The 8869-nt window shown below is 40.1% G+C and overlaps 1 long non-coding RNA gene across 1 annotated transcript; it reads right to left on the reverse strand.

Annotated features, from left to right (window-relative positions):
* Positions 1 to 250: 250 nt before the first annotated feature.
* LOC132709696 (uncharacterized) lies at positions 251 to 6025 on the reverse strand. Its single transcript, XR_009620690.2, has 2 exons — positions 5821 to 6025; positions 251 to 580 (listed from the first exon to the last, which is right to left on the reverse strand). It is a non-coding gene; the product is annotated as an uncharacterized LOC132709696 (long non-coding RNA).
* Between the last annotated feature and the right edge of the window lie 2844 nt (positions 6026 to 8869).

Below are 8869 nucleotides of genomic sequence, written 5' to 3' on the forward strand. Positions count from 1 at the left end.
CCTTACCAAAATGTATCAATGTTGTCTTTTCCCCACAATCCTGCCATTGGAATTCCACAACTAAGTGATTTGCAACTATTTTACTCACAAGTATTTTAGTGATGCAACATTTAGACAGACGGCTTCTTCCTATGTTTCTTGAGAAGCTTTGCAGTTTTCTTCCTGGTTGCAATTAAAAAAAAGTTCAAAATCCCTTACTGGTGGAATTCCTGAGACTAAAGTACAACACTCAAGTGACTGGACAAATGCGTATCTTTCCACAGAATATGGTTATTTCTTAGCCAGCGAACTGAATATTTTTCATTTGAAACAAATGTAGAGTGATTTAAAATAAATGCTCTCCTTGCAAGTAGACTTGTCTGTGAAAAAATGCCTCCACATCAACCAAGTCCAGAACATAGTTTGTAAAAAAAAGTCTTTTGATCCGTTAGTCTGGAAGTTGAAAACAAAAGAAGAACATAGCGTATCGCAGACTTCAAATATTCTAAAGTTACCATTCTTTTGTTTTGGATTTCCTGTTGTAGCATGACCCAGTCATTTTGCTGTGGAGTTTTCTTTGATGGATACCTGTTCTTTTTTCCTGTTTCAGGGGAATGCAGAGAATAATCTAAGAATGCAAACATAAGAATGGCTGCTGTCAGACTTTCAAAATGAAGCAAGATAAGAAGCAGACACCAAAAATGCTACTTTTTTTTGTTGTTGTATTTCATACTTTTTTCATACTGGCAGCCTTACCAGGTAGACCAGACAAGAAATATGACCAAATATGCTAATTCTACTTTATTGTAAGGCTACATTAACAAAATCTTGAAAGTCTAAAACTACAAATCTCCCTGTTTCCCAAGAAACTAAGGAGAGTCCCTCTGAGCCCCTGTGCTCACATAGCTTTGAGCTATGCCTTCCCTTATCTGACAATTCCCTAGATTACGGGTATCAAACTTGCCATTTCACGCTGCTATCACATGGTATATCATGACGTTTTTTCCCTTCACGGAGGTGGGGTGAGGGTGGCCTGCACATGACGCATCTGGCCCGCAGGCCGAGAGTTTGACACCCCTGCCCTAGACCAGGGGTCTCCAAGCTTGGCAACTTTAAGACTTGTGGACTTCAACTCCCAGAACTCTGGGAGTTGAAGTCCACAAGTCTTAAAGTTACCAAGCTTGGAGACCCCTGCCCTGCCCTAGATAGCATCTCTTTGCTCGTCTCCCAAGGTTTTCCCCACATACTTTGTACTTTCTCAGAGCTGTTTTGCTTCCCCCACTTCCTTCTCAAGGCCAAAGTTGCATTCTTCTTTACTTGCATTTACAGAAGATCAAATAATTTAGGTTGACTATGTGATACACAACAAAAAAAAGAACAAAACAAAAAAATTACATATTGACATAAGCTTCACTTTTCAATGTGATTCTATTTAACTGATTCTATTTCAATGTGATTCTTCGAGACCGCCTTCTACCACATAGCTCCCAGCGACCGGTAAGATCCCACAGAGTTGGTCTCCTCCGGGTCCCATCAGCTAAACAATGCTGGTTGGCGGGCCCGCAGGGGAGGGCCTTCTCTGTGGCTGCCCCAGCTCTCTGGAACCAGTTACCTCCTGAGATCCAGACTACCCCCACCCTATTGGCCTTCCGGGAAGCAGTGAAGACCTAGCTTTTCCGGCAGGCCTGGGGCCGTTGATCTCGCTGTTGCAATCTTGTGAGATCCAGCCATGAATGGTGTGCATGGGCTTTTGATGTTTTAAAAATATTTTTATCATGTTTTTTAATAATTTTCTATGTTCATTGTCACATTACTTTTGTTGTAAGCCGCCCAGAGTCCCTTGGGAGTTGGGTGGCATAGAAATGTGATAAATTGAATTGAATTGAATTGAATTTAACTGATACGTATACTGACAAAGAAATCCTCAATTAAGAGACAACAGAAACTGCTTCTATTCAATTTCTAGAAGGAATTGGGTCATTGATTGCATTTACACAATACCTGATTTGTTTAAAAATATTATAGCAGCTTAGCATTTACATTTCAATATAACTCTATAATATATGAAAGGGGTAAGTTTCAAATCCAGATATTTTAAGTATAATCAGAAACAGCTCCCATGTCTAACTTTTTTCTATTTTGTTTATAATTACTGTATATTAACTTCAGAAATTTCTCATGCGGTAGATGCTATATTTGGAAAGATTGTCACATTTCTTTTCAGGTGTTAATTTCACATTCTGTTCCTCCAGTTCCCAAAAACTTTCCATGCAGTTCAAATGGGGCTCCCACTTATAATCAGAACATTCAACAAATGAAAAAGCTCTTTGGACTTGGAAGACATATATGGCAATTTGAGACTGTGCCTTAAGAATTATCACTAAGTGGGTGCTACTAAGGCTTATCTCTCTATATAACTGCTACATCAGTCACAAAACATCCATTTATCATAAACAAAACCGAAGCGATTGGGACACTGCCATTTTGTAGTTCCACAGGATATTCTTTATTACCCCACCTTAATTTTGTTTTGTTTTCTGGGAATGGCTGTATATACCGTATAAACAAAGCCTAGATTCCTGTATGAGGCAAGAGGCATTCTTGCAATGAAATTATGAAATGAAAGAAATACTCCTATGTTAAGGTATTGAGATTTAAAAGCTGACCAACTGTAAAGCTGATGCAACCAGACAGCTAATGCAATGTAAGACTGATGCAATGAAGATGAATCAGCATTGGTATCGCCAGTTGTAGACTAGAAAGGGGTCCACAAAAAGTTTTTACCACTTTAAGAGGTGGTTATATAAGGCAGCCAGGAGAGGGTGTATCCTTTCTCCTTGTGTCCGGTATTCATTGCTGAGTTCTCCGTGTAGAGTTAAGAAGAAGATTGATTGCTTGTAAGGAATTTGCCTATCACGTATATTTCTGTATATGGCTTGTATATTAACCACTGTTAAATGTCGAAGGCTCTGTGTGCTCATAATAGTAGTCACATTTCAAACGTTCTGACATCCTATCCTGTCTGGCAATAGTATCAGGGGTGCTATTCAGCAGGTTCTGACAGGTTCTGGAGAACTGGTAGCGGGAATTTTGAGTAGTTTGGAGAACCGGCAAATACCACCTTTGGCTGGCCCCAGAATGGGGTGGGAATGGAGATTTTGCAATATCCTTCCCCCAGGAGTGGGGAGGGAATGGGGATTTTGCAGTATCCTTTCCCTGGAGTGGGGTGGGAATGGAGATTTTGCAGTTCCTTCCCCTGCCACGCCCACCAAGCCACGCCCACAGAACCGGTAGTAAAAAAAAAAATTGAATTCCACCACTGAACAGTATGTAGATATAATGGATTACTAAAGCAGTAGTAGCAGAAGCCGTTGAAAATGAAAGAATTAGACAAAAGATGAATGCCTCTGAAGATGGTTGCTTGAGAGAATCTATTCCAGAGGTGGGCTTCAGCAGGTTCTGACCAGTTCTGGAGAACCGGTAGCGGAAATTTTGAGTAGTTAAGAGAACCAGTAAATACCACCTCTGACTGGCCCCGCCCCCATCTATTTTCTGCCTCCCAAGTCCCAGCTGACCGGGAGGAAATGGGGATTTTGCAATAACCTTCCCCTGGAGTGGGGAGGGAATGGAGATTTTACAGTATCCTTCCCCTGCCACGCCCACCAAGCCATGCTATGCCATGCCACGCCCACCAAGCCATACCCATAGAACCAGTAGTAAAAAATTTTGAAACCCACCACTGATTTATTCCTATCATGGCCTCAAGGCCAGGCTCCAAAACATGGCAGTGCAGGACCCTACCTGCCCACACTTGGGATCCTAATTGTGAGGCAATGACCTCTGGTGAAAATAATCCTTTTCTTTTCTTCCCATTCCTGTTCTGCTCGGTCCCCTCCTCTTTTTGCACCCTTGCCATCCAAATTTGCTCCTCTTTCCCTGTGTAAAGCAGTTGTCCATTCTTTTTATGGTCTCCATCCCGTTTTGATTTTTTCTAACTCAACAGAATGTTTCACACTGAAGAAAAAACTCTGTCCACCTATGCATTTGAAACCGGTATATAGGGTGAAAACAACTTTGCTATTAGGAGGTACAACCCGTAATATAAAAAATGAGTTTGAAAAATGGATTAGAAGACCGTCTTCAGCCACCAGTAGCCTCCCACCGCCAGTCCGCTCCCACAGAGAGGGTCTCCTCAGGGTGCCATCGGCCAAATTATGTCGGCTGGCGACATCCAGGGGGAGGGCCTTCTCTGTGGGAGCCCCTGCCCTTTGGAATGAGCTGCCCCCAGAAAATCTCTGATCTCCGTGTATTTCGCTGTGCCCTCAAAACCTTGTTGTTCCGCCAGGCTGGGCTATCAAGGTAAAGATTTTAATTGGGTTTTTTAAAAATGGGATTTTAAATTTGGGGTTTTAAATTGAGCCTATCATTTAATAATTTTAATTATTTTTAAATTTTGTCTGTCTTTGTGCTTTTAATCAGGCTGTACACCGCCCTGAGTCCTTCGGGAGAAGGGCGGTATAGAAATAAAATAAATAAATAAATAAATAAATAAATAAATAAATAAATAAATAAATAAATAAATAAATAAATAAATAATAAATAATAATAAATAAATAAATAAATAAATAAATAAATAAATAAATAAATAAATAAATAAATAAATAAATAAAATCTGTGTTTTTCATTTGGAAGTATGGACTTCAACTCCAGAATCCCCCAGCCAGCATGACGTAGGTTAGAATGCTGTTAGCTACTATACTTCTTTCTAAATTGCCTCCCTCTTTGTCACATAATCCGGAATAAAGCTGGAAAGAATTCTAAAGGCCAAAACTATATGCTTGCTTTTTTGCTTTCGTGTGTTATTTCTGGAAGGAGTAGGGATGAATATTTGTCAGTCTTTGTATGTGTGTACTTCTCTGTTTTCCTGTGAGTAACTGTATGTTACAGTGTGTGTGGGAGAGAATAGCTAGTGCACACTGATGGAAATCCGTTAATTTTCTGAATGGGGTAACTTAATTGGGCAATTGATTGCATGTGTACCAGTGGTGGATTTCAGCAGGTTCTGACCAGTTCTGGAGAACCGGTAGCGGAAATTTTGAGTAGTTCGGAGAACCGGTAGTAAAAATTCTGACTGGCCCCACCCCCATCTATTCTCTGCCTCCCAGGTCCCAGCTGATCGGGAGGAAATGGGGATTTTGCAGTAACTTTCTCCTGCCATGCCCACCAAGCCACACCCACCAAGCCTTGCCACGGCCACCAAGCCACGCCCACAGAACCGGTAGTAAAAAAATTTGAAACCATCACTGACCCAGATGGTTTCCCCTGTATAAATGTTTGTGTTAAAAGCACGAATGTCCCAAAGGTGCTTTTCAAAAGGCAACTGGACTTTTTTAATTTTTTCCTTGAAGACGTTTCGCTTTTCATCCTACAAGCTTTTTGGATGAGAAGCGAAACATCTTCAAGGAGAATAAAACAAGAAAATCCAATTGTCTTTTGAAAGGCAACCATAAGCTGAATGACTGAGAATCTCCATCAACCTAAAAACACAAATGTTTGCAGGAATATAGGCATCATTGCAGCAACATTGGAAATAAATAAGGATCAGTTACAATGCTCCCATCATGAGCATCCCACATTTCTGATGTCTGAATAGAACTATTATTGGTGTGACCCAGTGGTGAAATCCAAATTTTTTTAATACCAGTTCTGTGGGTGTGGCTTGGTGGGCGTGGTGTGGCTTTGCTGTCTGGGGAATTCTGGGAGTTGAAGTCCGCCGGGCTTAAAGTTGCCAACGTTGGAGACCCCTGATTTAATGGATGACATATTTTCTTCACCACTCACCTTTATTTGTACTGCAAATGCATGCTCCTGCTGCCTCATCTTAAATCCTGAGTGTAAGCAGGTGGACATGAGAAGATACATCAAGGTCAGGAAGGCTTTTTTTTTTCTTCTTTTGATGTTCCCAGGAGGAGGCCATCTTGTGCTTCAGTCTCAACCAATGCCTTTCTGGGAGGACTAGAAAAAGAGTGATGCCAGACTAGAAACCATATGGCTTCTTGTTAGCTGCATCCAGATGGAAGGGAGAAAAATGCCGCCGTGCAAAAGCACCAGAGGCTTACAAATGGAAGATAATGAATTAAATGTTCTCCTTTAATAGCCGCCTTATCTTTTCCAAAGGATTCTTTGGCTTCTCTGAAAGGGGGAAGATTGAGGCATAAATTAAACACATTTTATTGTTGGAAATGATTTCACTCACAAAATAAACTTCGCATTGTCCATGTGTCAGAATTTAAAGCTTCTTAAACATATTCTCTCTTCCCCCCCCCCTCTTTCTCTCTATCTTTTCCTAAAAATGTGGATAAGGAATGAATCTCTCTCTTTTTTCAAAACTGCTGCAATTAAAAACTATGTTAGAATCTAAAAAAGCTGACCACTGCAATGAAACACAGATTAGCTGAGCAGATTTATTTTGCCAACATGCAAACATATACTGTGTTTCCCTGAAAATAAGACCCTGTCTTATATTTTTTTGAACCCTGTAATAAGCGCTTGGCCTTATTGCCATGAGCTCAAAAGCCTGATTGGGCTTATTATCAGGGGATGTCTTATTTTGGGAGAAACAGGATATGTACATTTTGCTCATTTAGTAACCACAATTGGGACAGACAACTTGGTTATTAAGTGAAGCAGTTGCTACCGCAAATGAAATTGCAACTGTGCTTATCATCTTACTTCAGCTTTCCTTTGCTTTACAGACCTGCAAAGATCATAAATGAAAAGATTGGTCATAAAATTGCAAATAGTGCTAAATATTAGTCCTTCAATATAGTCAGGACAAAAAGCACAACCAGAAATATAAGCATAATATTTATTGTAAAGTTAAACAGAATCTTGACAAATTGAAAGGATTTCTCCCCTTCTATTTCTCTCCAGAAAACTAAGGAGGGTGTTCCCTTCTGAAACACTTCCCTTGCTTTTCAGAACTGCCTCTTATCAGAGTAGACTGCAGTTATTCTGATTGTCTTATATTCCCGTACACCATCACACAAATAAGGCGCTAAACTGAATTACGCCGCCTACAGTCTGACCTAAGCACAGTATACAAAATTATCTGCTACAACGTCCTACCTGTCAATGACTACTTCAGCTTCAACCGCAATAATACACTGGCAAACAGTAAATACAAACTCAAGGTAATCTGCTCCAAACTCGATTGCAGAAAATACGACTTCAGCAACAGAGTGGTCAATGCCTGGAATGCACTATCTGACTCTGTTATTACATCCTCAAACCCCCACAGCTTCAACCTTAAACTGTCTACCGTGGACTTCACCCCATTCCTAAGAGGTCTGTAAGGGGCGTGCATAAGCGCACCAGCGTGCCTACCGCCCCTGTCCTACTGTCCCTATTTATTTGTACTCATTTCCTGTGTTCATGTCTATGCTTATACTTATCCCTGTTATCTTGTGCATGTTTGACCAACTAAATAAATAAATAAAATAAAATAAATAAATGAAGAATATATGAAATCAATCAAAATCCATTCATTGTGGAATGGTATATAGAATAACAGAGTTGGAAGGGACCTTGGAGGTCTTCTAGTCCAACCCCCTGCTTAGGCAGGAAACCCTACACCACTTCAGACAAATGGTTATCCAACATCTCCTTAAAAACTTCCAGTGTTGGAGCAGTCACAACTTCTGGAGGCTAGTTGTGCCACAGATTAATTGTTCTAACTGTCAGGAAATTTCTCCTTAGTTCTAAGTCGCTTCTCTCCTTAATTAGTTTCCACTCATTGCTTCTTGTTCTACCCTCAGGTGCTTTGGAGAATAGCTTCACTCCCTCTTCTTTGTGGCAGTCCCTGAGATATTGGAACACTGCTATCATGTCTTCCCTAGTCCTTCTTTTCATTAAACTAGACATACCCAGTTCCTGCAACTGTTCTTCATAAGTTTTATTTATTTATTTATTTTTATTTATTTATTAGATTTTTATACCGCCCCCTCTCCCGAAGGACTCGGGGCGGTGCACAGCCAAAGTTAAAAACATACAATATAAACAATTAAAATACGTTTAAAACAGAATTTAATCTAAAATGGCTCCCCAATTTAAAATGCCTTACCCATACCCCTATAAAAAGACGAATTTAAAATTTAAAAATTTAAAATTTCCACATTTAAAAAGGGGGAAGATTTTAGCCTCCGGTCTCCTAATCTTTCTTCATCTTACTGGACTAGTGTAGGTTATTGGATATCTCTGTGTCTAGGGCTGAGAGGGATTGAATGTCCCAAAGTCACTTAGCCAGCTTCTGCTCTCCTTGTCCCTAAACCAGTGCCTTAACCAAACACCACAGTGGCATTCATATCCTGAACACCATATATCATGTCATGTGTATCATGGTATGCACACAAATACTCCTGCATAAATAAATGTATGTAACAAATCTGCTTTAAAAATCTGACTTTCCAAACAGAGTAGATTCCAAGTTGTATTGGCTTAGCTGGTTTCCCTTTTTAATTCAGCCTGAACACCTTTTTAAGGTGAGAACTGAAAACTTTTAAAACTGCTCCCTGCTACTCCTCGTTTAGCCAAAGAAAGCATTTGCATAATAGCATTAAGTATTCTCATTGATGAGGGTCACCAAGAGATACTTCGATATAGTTGTCTGTTTAGTTCTGGACAATAGACACAGCAAGCTAGCTGGTTCCTTTTTTAAATCCAACTGCCTCCCTGGGAAGCAAAATCCTTGGTTATAACTCCAGAGAAATAACTTGAAAAGTGGAGGCAGACAAAACCCTGGGAATCTGAAGTTAAAAAGCTCTCGCCCATAATAGAAATCCTGATTTTTGTTTTTTTGTTGTTGTTGCTAAAATGAACTCCAGTGGATGTT

The sequence above is a fragment of the Pantherophis guttatus genome, chromosome 7 (genome assembly GCF_059756535.1).
Source record: "Pantherophis guttatus breed Tessera chromosome 7, ASM5975653v1, whole genome shotgun sequence".
NCBI lineage: Eukaryota > Metazoa > Chordata > Lepidosauria > Squamata > Colubridae > Pantherophis > Pantherophis guttatus.